The sequence below is a fragment of the Plecotus auritus genome (assembly GCF_963455305.1).
Source record: "Plecotus auritus genome assembly, chromosome: 6".
Lineage (NCBI taxonomy): Eukaryota > Metazoa > Chordata > Mammalia > Chiroptera > Vespertilionidae > Plecotus > Plecotus auritus.
Window position 1 is genome coordinate 56,855,051 of NC_137773.1, and position 12,306 is coordinate 56,867,356.

General features: G+C 37.5%; 1 protein-coding gene across 1 annotated transcript in view; it reads left to right on the forward strand.

The window, feature by feature from the left end:
- Positions 1-12,306, forward strand: part of EDNRA (endothelin receptor type A) — a 55,420-nt gene that overhangs the window by 21,386 nt on the left and 21,728 nt on the right. The window lies entirely within an intron of this gene.

The following is a 12,306-nucleotide window of genomic DNA, read 5'->3' on the forward strand; positions in this document are numbered from 1 at the left end:
CAGTACTTCTGCCTCCTGCAGCTCCTCTGAGTCTCAGTGTGTTTTTCTCTTTCCTTCTAGTTGTAGAATTTCCACTCAGCCAGCCTTCCTGTGGTTCTGGATGATGTCTGTTTTGTCTTTTAGTTGTAGTTTTGAGATTGTTGTGCGAGGCAGCAGTTTAGGTGTTTACCTATGCCGCCATCTTGGTTTCTCCTCTCAACTGATATTTTAAAAGAAACTAGAAATTCTCAAATTTTAAAATTTTACATATCAAATATACTTTTTTTGTGAAATGGTTTCATAAAATCCAAAACAATTTGAATAAGGAACTTTATTAGTAGATCTAATTTTAAAAGCAAACAATAAAGCAATTCTGCAGACTGTACAAAAACAAACAAACAAAAAACTCTGACCACTGTGAACTTGTAGCTTAGTTTCACAAAATAAATATGTCTTGGTGTAATTTATGTCATAAATGTTTTGTTTCTCTGCATATTTCCATTGTTTACACTAATTTTATTTTCTTATATTCTCAAATCAATAAACATGATACATCAAATAAACAAATTGAAAGGCAAAAATCACATAATCATCAATAGACACAGGAAAAGCATTCGACAAAATCCAACACTCATTTTTGATAAAAACTCTCAGCAAAGTGGGAAAAAAGGGATCATACCTCAACATAATAAAAGCTATATATGACAAACCTACAGCAAACAATATACTCAATGGGCAAAAACTAAAACCATTTTCCCTAAGAACAGGAACAAGACAGGGATGCCCACTTTCACCACTCTTATTCAACCTAGCACTGGAAGTCTTAGCCAAGCGATCAGACAAGAAGAAAACAAAAAAAGCATCCAAGTTGGAAAGAAGGAATAAAACTCATCATTCGCAGATGACATGATATTGTACATAGAAAACCCTAAAGTCTCCACCAAAAAACTACTAGATTTAATAAATGAATTCAGCAATGTAGCAGGATACAAAATTAACACCCAGAAATTGATGACATTTTTATACACCAATAATGAATTCTCAGAAAGAGAAAATTTAAAAAAAAATTTAAAAAAAAAACCATCTTAGCTGGTTTGGTTCAATAGATAGAGCATCGGCCTGTGGACCAAAGAGTCCCAGGTTCGATTCCAGTCAAGGGCATGAAACTTGGTTACAGGCTCCTTCCCGGCCTGGGCCCTAGTCAGGACTCATGCAGGAGGCAACCAATCGATGTGTCTCTCACATTAATGTTTCTCTTTCTGTCTTTCCCTCTCTCTTCCACTCCCCCTAAAAATCAATGAAAAAATATCCTCAGGCAAGGATTAACAAAATAAATAAGTAAGTAACAACCCCATTTACAATTGCAACAACAACAACATTAAGATACTCAGGAATAAACTTATCCAAGGAGGTAAAAGACCTGTATTCGGAAAACTACATGACATTGAAAAGAGAGACAGAAGAAGAATATGAACAGTGGAAGAATATACTGTGTTCATGGATTGGTAGAATTAACATCATTAAAATATCCATACTATCCAAAGCAATCTATAGATTCAATGCAATCCCTATTAAAATATCATTGTGGTTTTCATTTGCATTCCCTTAATGATATTCCCCTATGCATTTTTAATTTCCATGTTCTTAGCTATTTGTGTATCTACTTTGGTGAACTGTCTATTTAAATCTTTTAGCATTTATATTTCTCAATTGTGGGGATTCTTTTTTTAAATATGTTTTTATTGATTTCAGAGAAGAGATGGAAATATCAATAATGAGAGAGAACCATTGATTGGCTGCCTCCTGCATGCCCCACACTGGGAATCAAGCCACAACCTGGGCATGTGCTCTCACTGGGAATCAAACCGTGACCTCCTGGTTCACAGGTCTATGCTCAACCACTGAGTCACGCCTGCTGGGCTGTGGGGGTTCTTTAGGTATTTTGGACAAAAATTCTTCATCATATACATAATTTGCAAATATTTTTTTACTATGGCTTTTCCTTTTCTTAATGGTGTGTTTTTGAAGAGCAAAAGTTCTTAATTTTTATTAAATCCAATTTATCAAACTTTTCTTTTATGGATCATGTTGCTAGTATCATATTTATGAAATCTTCGCCAAAGCAAGATTACACAAAAATTCTCCCATTTTTTCTTTAACAGTTTTTATTTTAGCTCTTACTTTTAGATCTATAATCAGTTTGAATTTGTGTAGGATGTGAGGCAAGCATCTAAGTCATTTTTTTGCATAGACATATCCAATTATTCCAATGTCATTTGTTAAAATGGCCATTCTTTCCTCATTGAATTGCCTTGGCACCTTTGTCAAAACTCAACTAACAATAAATGTTTAAGGGTTTATTTCTGAACTTTCTTTTCTATTCCACTGATCTCTTTGTTGTTTTGCCAACACCATCCTTTCTTGATTACTGTGGGTTTTAGTAAGTTTTTAAACAGGTACATGAAGCCATACTTTGTTCTCTATTTTCAAAGTGGTTTGGGATATTTTAAGTCTTTACATTTCTATGTAAATTTTAAGATCAACTTGTTAATTTCCTTGACTATAATAGGGAATGTATTGACCCTTTGGATAAATCTGGAGAAAATTTCCATTTGACAATATTGATTCTTCCAATCCATAAACATTTGTTGAGATCTTCTTTACTTTCTCCAATATTTTGTATATTTCAGTGTACCTGTCTTATACTTCTTTTGCTAAACTTTTCTAGGTGTTTTTTGTTGTTGTTGTTTGCTGTTTTGAATGGAATTATCTCTTAATTTCATTTTTGGATTTTTCATTGCTTGTATATAGAAATGCAATGGATGTTTGCATATTACTCTTCCATCCTGTGACCTTGCTGAACTCCTCACCCTTACTCATAATCCCTCAATTTTTTTTTTTTTTTTACTGAGAGTGTGTGGTGGTGAAGAATACAGTGACTACTAGACTAGTTTGGTGCCATTGTCTTGATTCATGCTAAGGCACCAGCAGTTTTAGCCACCATTGCTTTTGCACCAACAGTACACATGTCAACCACTAAAAAAGGCAATAATCTCTTAATGATATCTTGATCTTTCAGACTCCATGAAAGGTTCTCAGAGATCCCAGGGAGTCTACAGACAACACTTAGAAAGCTAGATTATGTCTAAGCATCTATGCAAGTCTGAAATGCTATAATTTTAAAAATCTAAGATAAATGTTGTTTACCAGACTGATGTTAACATTTGCTTAAATGGTTAATGGTCATGGCAGTCAATATTACTTAGGCCAGTGGTCGGCAAACTGCGGCTTGCAAGCCACGGTTTGCCGCTCTGTTGACTAATGAGTTTGCCGACCACTGACCTAGACTCTCAATTCCAATAATTACAGGCTGTTGTTCCTTGTGATTAAGCCCCTATCCCAGTGGTCGGCAAACTCATTAGTCAACAGAGCAGCAGTTTGCCGACCACTGACTTAGGCAATTGCTGCATGTGGAACAACATATCAGGCCCTTAAGAAAAAAATGAAAATAAAATAAAACATTGGCTCTAATCTCAAGGAAATGGTACAGTCTCTCTGAGTATTCAAGTTTCTAAGAAAGGAATACCAGCTCACTGTAGGCTAATTACATTAGACCCCAAATTTGTACGTTTTGTGTGTTTTTTTCTACTAGCACTAAAAATAAACAAAATTCTTACAGTGGAGGTACGGCATGCATCAAATATCAAGACTAGAAGGAAAACTAGGTTAAAATCTATTGTTCTTTACTAGTACAGTTCATGTTATCTCATTTCCAAATGACCATAAATAAGATATAAGGCAATATCAAACTAATTTTCAAAACTATTTTAAAAGCCTTAATTTTACATTAGCCTTGACTAGAAGGTAAACTAGCCACTTAGCTACTATTTTTTCCTGCATTTTACATATCGTTAAGATCATATTTAAAATATGATGCTTATGGCACACAGGGCAAATTTTCTATATATTTTAGCTTTTTCCCTGGAGAGTACTAAAATACTATTCATACATTGCAAAGTAAATAAATAGTCTTAAGGCTTCAGTCTGTGGTATTCCTCGGGTTCTAACATGCTTAATCCTTTGGGGTAAAAGAAAAAGGCAAAAGGGACTAAAACACTTAATAATGGGAAGAATAACAGAAAAGTGGGAAAAGTAAAATTAACCATAAAAAATGAAGGGAAGGATTGTGGTTAGGTTAGGTTAGGTTAGGTTAGGTTAGGTTAGGGATAAATGGAGTTAATAACAGTTTCAGAGAAACCAGTTACATACTGGAATTCTGATGTGAAAAAAATCAGGCAATGTAAGAGCTAGCAGAGAATTTAAAAATAATCTAGTTCTAGCCCAACATTTCTTATTTGGCAAAGCCCAAAGATTTTCAATAGGGTTAGAGCTGGAAGCCAGAATTTCTAACTTTCCCTTAAGTATGTCCCATCCTTCCCCCTTCACATTAAATAAAACTTTTGTAGTTTTAATAACTCTCTAGACCACACATAACATTTTTCTAGAAAACAACCAAGGCTTCTAAAACTTTAACGGATGCATTGTTGAAATGCACCTCGTTATTATGTGCCGCATCATAACATGACTGGTAACTCAGACATCTTGAGTATGTCTTGCCATTTCACTTTATGCCTCAGCTATTAGGAATTGTTTATTTTCTAATGAGTTTCTGTTATTAAACATTCAAAATCACCTCAACCTTATTTACTGTAACACATCAGCTTCAGCATCAATTGCATTCTTTTTTCCCCCAAGAAAGTCGCATATGGTATCATTTTCTCATGCTGCATACCATATCTTTGTTCAGTCATTGTTTCCATCTACACACAGGATAATCATGACCACATGACATACTTTATAATGAATTAACTCCAGATCTTAAGATTGTATACATTAAATAAGCTGCCTGCTTTCAAATATGCCATTGGTTTTCCCTTTTTCCTACTTATCACCACCTTCCTGGTAAATTTTTGGGGCTACTACCTAAATCTCTATGTAGGGATTGCTGCTAGTTTGTTTTGTTTAATTCTACTTTGTTTTTGCCTGCATGGTTCTTTCAGATGAGTACTAGCATGTACTACCATGAGACTGCTAATTAAAATAAACAATAAAACTTTTTCATTAGATGGCGGGCCTTCTTGTGTGTCCAGGTCAGAGCACTTATTTTCCATAATTATGCTTGAACACTCTTTCAAGAAAATGTAAGGCTCCACTCATGACATATGTGTGAAATCTTTTCTCCATTCAGGAAAAGCTGGATTCATTCTTTCCAACATAAATCTTCTCTCTGTTATGAATGAAATTTTAAAGCATTGAGATGTATATTTGGAACTAACCTGTATAATTTTGATATTGAGTATTTCTAGTTTTTCTACTTTAGCAAAGTTGAATTCTTCTCCATCCAATGATCCTTTGGTTTTATGCATGTAAAATAAGTAGAAGTCTCAAGCCCTTGCATCCAGATCGGCATCCTTACACAGAGTGATCATAATGAGAATGTCCTTGTCTTCCCAGCCTTCAGATGACTAAGGCTATTGGGGATAATAATCCCATAACTTGGGTGAATCATCTTTCCTCTAAGGAATAAAACCTTCATGACTTTGGAACTCTGACTTTAAAAAGTATTTTTCCTCTTTTTTTCCCCTCCTCTCCTCCTGGTTATTATTAACATCTATGTGTTTCAGATTCTAAAAGTTAAGGCTTCAGCAAAAACTGAAGCACTGAATATTCAACAGTGAACAATATGGGTAGCAAATAATAGCAACAGTTTCATGCTTTCCAAACTAAGTGCGGAGTAACAGGAACCATCTCTTACAGGAACTAACCTTTATGGTTTGATCTGTGAGGGCCAGGAGTGCTTTGAATGAATTGGTTCATTTCATACTCACATCACCCACATTACATGGGTTCTCTTTTTATCTCCAGTTTTCACTGAGGCACAGTTAACTTGCCTAAGTCATGCCAGGACACAAAGCAGCGGGCTCCAGAGCCTGGGCTCTTTGTCATTGTGCCACACCACCTTCTCCTTCTGTTGTGCCCCCACAGAATACTGTTATACAGCTTCCTTAGGAACTGTCATTGATGTTTATCTTCTAGGTAGCCATTTCGTTGAGAATGGGGGCTTTGCCCTGGCCAGCTTGGCTCAGTGAATAGAGCGTCAACCTGCGGACTGAGGGGTCCCAGGTTTGATTCTGGCCAAGGGCACATGCCTGGGTTGTGGGCTCGATGCCCAGTGTGGGGTGTGCAGGAGGCAGCCGATCAATGATTCTCTCTCATCATTGATGTTTCTATCTCTCTCTCCTTCTCCCTTCCTCTCTGAAATCAATAAAGAAATATATATATTTTTTTAAAAAAGATAATGAGGGCTTTTATTCTTCTGTGGTCTGTCATCACCCTGCACAATGACCTGGATGATCCTCCTTCACAACCTCATTGGAAAACAGGACAAAAAGTAAAGACTGATAGCCTGGCCAGCATGACTCAGTGGTTGAGCATTGACCTATGAAACAGGAGATCACAATTCGATTCCTAGTCAGGGCACATGCCTGGGTACCTGCTCAATCCCCAGCGGGGGAGAGGGGGAGGGGGTGGGCAGCTGATCAATGATTCTCTCTCATTGATGTTTCTCTCTCTTCCCTTCCTTCCTTTTTGAAATCAATAAAAATAATTTTAAAAAGTAGAGACTGATAACCATGGGCCATGCAAACAGCTCACATTTCCAGATACTTCACCTAAGCCCTTTCTATGGATTACCTCTTCTGTTGCTCACGTAATCCTCTGAGGTAGCTACCATCTCTGTTTCATTTTCTAGAGGAGGAAGCTGAGAAGCAGTGAGGTTCACCAACATGCCAAGGTCACAGGGTCAGGAACATAGCAGAGCCTTCTATCTGACCCAGGGAGTCAAGCTTCATGGCCCGCACTTAACTAGTAAGCCGGGCCACTCGCATCAATGAAAACAGTGCTCCTCTACCTCCCCAGGTCCCTGGGCACCTCGTGCCAGAGCTGGGAACACTTGTGGATCCTGCTCTGCTCTGCATTTGTCACCCACTCTAACTGCTTGGGCTGGTCAGGAGGCAAAAGGAGTCTATCGCAGGAAAAAGTATGTGGATAGGGTAGCAGCCACAGGTTTTATTTATCTCTATGAATGTTCTAGGCCTCAATCCTGAAGCAATTAAAGCATAATGAAAGATCAAAACCTATTCTCAGTAACACCCGGTGATTTATTCATTTTATTGTATTTGATTTTAAATTTGCAACATCCATCGAGCATATTCTCATTATTAAGGCCTGTCCTGCGTGTCACAGGCTTATAATGATCTCAGTCTGTGCTGTCGGAAGATGTTTTTATTTTGACGATGTACCAACTTCTATATCCCAGCCCTGACCTCAGCAAAAAGAAAACCTCGAACCCCACTTTTTTTTAAGACTGGCATCTGGTCCATCATGTCCAATTCCAAGTGACCCTACAATAATTCATGTTGAGGGGAAGAGAACCTTTTATTTACTGTCAGGTTTTCAGCTATTACAGACTGTACTCATAAAACCCTCATTCCTGTCTAGGATGGGTGGAGTGAGACGGTGGGGAGGAGGAGAATCCCTCAGCCTCACCAGACAGGGTGGAGGGAAAATAAACACAAAGAAAAATGTGCCACTGGTTTCATTTATCCCATTATTAGGATGTCATGCCAATCTGAAAAATAATGTCCAAGTAACAACATTAAATGGCAAGGGATATTAACATCTGGAATGGATAAAGAGGGGGAAATTTATTTATATTATCTTTTTATTCATTAAGTCATGTATAAATGGTACATTTCAGTTTATGATTATAAATCATAGCAGTGCCAAATAACTAACATTTGTGTGGTGTACATTCAGTTTGCAGAATTCTTTCATGAGCATTTTGCCATTCGAGCCTCCCAAATGCTCATCAATCATGTGGCAGATATGAGAACCATCCCAATAACAAATACAGGAATGAGACTTACAGTGGGAAAATGGCTTGTCCAAGGTCGCACAATTAGTAACAGGTAAATCTTGTACTTGAACCTATATCTTATGAGTTCACAATCTAAGTTGAATTTGGGAAAGAAGAGCCTTATTTTGTAGTGTCACACTGGTGAGGCCTGGGACATTAGACTGCAACATTAGGGTTAGGTCACCTGTACATTTTTTTTTTTTTGTGAGAGAGAGAGAAATGCAAATTCTCAGGCTCCACCTCAGAACTCTGGGGTTAATCTGGTTTAATGAGTCCTCTAGATGATTCTCATGCTGCTAAAGCTTGAGAACCACTGGGCTAAAGCAATGCTTCTCAGCCTTGGCCACACACTGGAGTCACTTGGGAACTTTAAAAACTATTGAGGCTTTTGTCTCAACCCTAAAGATTGTGATTTAATTGATCTACAATACGGTTTTCAACCACATCACTACTGACATTTTGGCTATGTTATTATTTGTTGGCAGACCTGTCCTGTGCATTACAAGATGTTTAACAGCATCACTGACCTCTACCCAATAGATGTTAGTAGCCTCCCTCTCCCCCACCACCAGTGGTAATAAATGTCTCCAGACATTACCAAATGTCCCCTGGGGGCCAAAGATGAGAAGCACTGATCTAGGGCCATGGCTCAAGCACTGGGATTTTTAAATGCTCCCTAAATCATTCTAATGTACAGCCATGGCCAGGAACTGTCACTCTGGAAGGTTTCTTTTAATGAGCAGCTTTGGATGTCAATGGACTAAAGAACAAGAAAAGCTAAACTTTATAGCACTGGGTGTAAAGTTAGAATAAATCAATGTGCGGTGAAGACTTTGGCACTTTGCCCAGGAGTCAAGTATACAGACTTTAGAGTGTAAAGTTCACATCAATCATTGGCTCCTTACATTTTTGCTTACTTCCTGGCTGTTGAGTGTGTTCCAGAAAACTGACATAAACAGGTACTCTGCTCTTATCCAAAAATTCCCAACCAAGTAGATATTGCTTTGTGCTAAATATAATAGTGGACATCCTGCTTTCGGGCCTACTCCTTCTAAAAACAGGTTGCTTATCAGTGTATCGTGGTACAAGTCCTTCTGTAAATCTGTTTTGACAGGCTTAAAAAAAATTCAGCCTGTCAATTTTATGATGTTGATTTTGACACAATCCAAATCAGCCATTTCTACATTATTTTGTGCCATTTAGTAGTATTTTAGTTTTCAGATGATGATCAGGGACTTTCAACTGTAGGAAAATTCCCTATGTAAGAACCAAGGCAAGTGTCCTTCAGTAAATCTGTTCTCTGCAGGCGGCCTTCTGCTGCCTCAGTGAGTGCTCTGTGGTGTTCCTTGTGATCCCAAGAAGGGGAGGGCACAGTGTGCATTTTAGACCATAGGATGTGCTTCATCTCCAAGTGACTGCTCTGCACCTCTTATAGGCTGAGCAGTCCCAGCCCAGCCCAAAGTGATAGGTCTCCAAGAAAAGTTTGTGACATGCCCTCTTCAACCTGGGTCTTAAGTAGTAAAGTATTCTCCCACTTTCTCAAGCAACTGTTGGTAGGTGATTGTTTCTTTCAACAATAAGAGTGGAAATGCTACTTTGAGAGACTGAGAAATAAGTTTTAAATAGAAAATAAATTACAAGATGAATGTGTTGTCAGGGCAAATTTGGTAATACTAAGTACTATGTTATATGCTTGGAAATTATAGATCCTTTTATAGCAAAAATAAGAATTGACTGCTCTAAGGTCCAGATTAACTCTGTGAACCAATTGGTAGTAGCTTGTTCACATTAATGAAACCAACTAATTCTTTTGCCATAATCTAATTTATCCTAAACAGTTGCTTATCTTTTTCTATCCTAGCCTAAATTGTTTCATCATTGTGCTTTTAAAAATTAAAACCTTTCAATTAGGCTTCCCTAAAAGACTGTTAGTAGGTATTGTTTTCCATATGGTTCCACTTGTTTTTATGAAAGGCATATGCTTGTATGTACATAGGAAGATTTCTGGAAGAAAACACAATTAACAATGGCTGCCTTTGGGCAGGAAGTTTAGGGGCCTTGATTGGAAGGGAGACATGCTTTCCGTTATACTTTTATACAGCTTATTTTTACCATTTTAAATTTTTAATTTTACATACTGTTATATAAAAGAAAGTATACGCTCCCTGTAATCTTTCAGAAGTTCCAAAATGCCTCTTCTAATAAGAGAAAAATGGGTGAGCTGCACTCCATGCCTCTTTGATACCTCTTCCTTTTGTATATGTTCTATTGCTAAAACAGAGTGAACAGAAAGGAGACTTTAAATGTAAAATTACTCCAACGTTGGTTCCATGAATCAGAATACCAAGCAGGTCCTACGTGACTTGAGATTGGGTAGTTAAGGAGAGCCTCTTTGAAGAAGCCTCATTTAACCAGAAAGGGAAGAAGCTGCCTCCAGGCAGGGGCTTAATTTCCCCTGGTGGCATTGGAACAGTTACTATCCATACATCTTTCAGAATGGGGCAGATTTAGGTTGGGGAAGTCTACACTGTGATTGTATCTAACCTTTTCCTCCAATGGGTTCTTTCATTTCCCTTTGTCCATACTTCCCCAAAAGAATCAATGCTCACTCCTGGAGAAAAGAAAATAACAACAAAAATAACAAATACCTATATGTGTCAAAGAAATACAATTCTATAATATTTTTGGACTCACCAAAACCATATCTTTCCCTCGGTCCTTCCTTTACACCTAGTCCTAGTTAAAATTTTAAGCCAGCACGAAAAAGGAAAAAATTCAACTGAGATTGGAAGGGCCCAAAATAATACATGCTCAGTTGTGGATTTTTCTGGATCATTTTTCTTAGTACATGTCACTTAGACCTTCACAGGATTTCAGAGTCTCCCTTGATAAGCAAGAAACATCCTTTTTTCCCCTCTCATTATTGGATACTTTTATTGGGAAATCCATCCAAGTGGATTTCAGGATCCTCTGCCTCTGGGAATGAACCAATAATAACATAACAGTTCAACTATTCCAAAGCATATCCTATGACAAACCCCACACATTTAAATTATATCTCTGTAGTCTTTAATGGAGAATTACATTTCTGGGATAAAACACCAAACTCTATAAAAAGGAGCTTCCAGGTGTTGTTGTTGTTTTTTTCCTTTATAGGGGTGATTCATTCCAGAAATGCTGTTTTGCCTTTACTTGCATCAAGCATTAATAACCAGCAATCAGCAATGGTATAATTGTTAGCTTCATGAAAAATGTCAGAGTTTAGGGAACTTTTTTTGTGAAGAGCCCACCAGTTATCCTTGTCAAAAGTTTATGTAGAAATTCTGAGAAGACACCAATGAAGACTAGTTAGAGTAAGAGGAAGAAGAGACTATAGGCAGGACTGGATTGAAGACAAAGGTCCTTTTAGAAAACTATTCAGAAGAAAGGGAAATATATTAAAAGACCAAAGATAACTTCTGAAATTAAGTCAATATAGGGTCTTAGCCATAAAAAATAGAATTTTAGAGAGCCTTTGTTACTAAATTCTCAAAATGCATACGTTCTGATTTTGTATCTATGGGATACTGGTTTCCCACCCTCTTTCAATGGACTCCCATTAATGACCACATTGACCATGAAATTAAACCTCACATAATGTTTTAGAAATAGTAGAACAGAAATTCGAAGCTCAACTTAGAGTTACTATGGCAATAGGTACTTTGCAAAGAAAAAAAAGACAAATGTATCTAGTTAGTAGGATAGTGTTTCCTACTGAGTAAAGAAAGTTTAAATTCTGAGTCACTAAGCAAAATTTGGAAAAGAAATCAATACCATTTTTACTCTTGAAAATGCATCATATATTCAGCAAAGACTTCCCCCTCTTAGGTAGCTGAACTAGTCTTCTCCTTGTGCAATACCCCAATTAGATGAATATCAGCAACTCCGGGGACTTCATGTTCTTACTACTTGCCACAGCCACTAGAGGGGGTCCATCCTTTCATACCAACAGAGATTTGATTTTATTTTTTATTTTTTTTATTGATTAAGGTGTTACATATGTGTCCTTCTTCCCCCATTACCCCCTTCATGCCCCCCACTCATGCCTTCACCCCCCCTGTTGTCTGTGTCCATTGGTTAGACCCATATGCATGCATACAAGTCCTTTGGTTGATCTCTTCCACTTACCCCCACTCTCTCTTACCTTCCCTCCGAGGTTTGATGGTCTGATCGATGTTTCTCTGTCTCTGGAACTGTTTTTGTTCATCAGTTTATGTTGTTCATTATATTCCACAAATGAGTGAGATCATGTGATACCTATCTTTCTCTGACTGGCTTATTTCACTTAGCATAATGCTCTCCATTTCCCA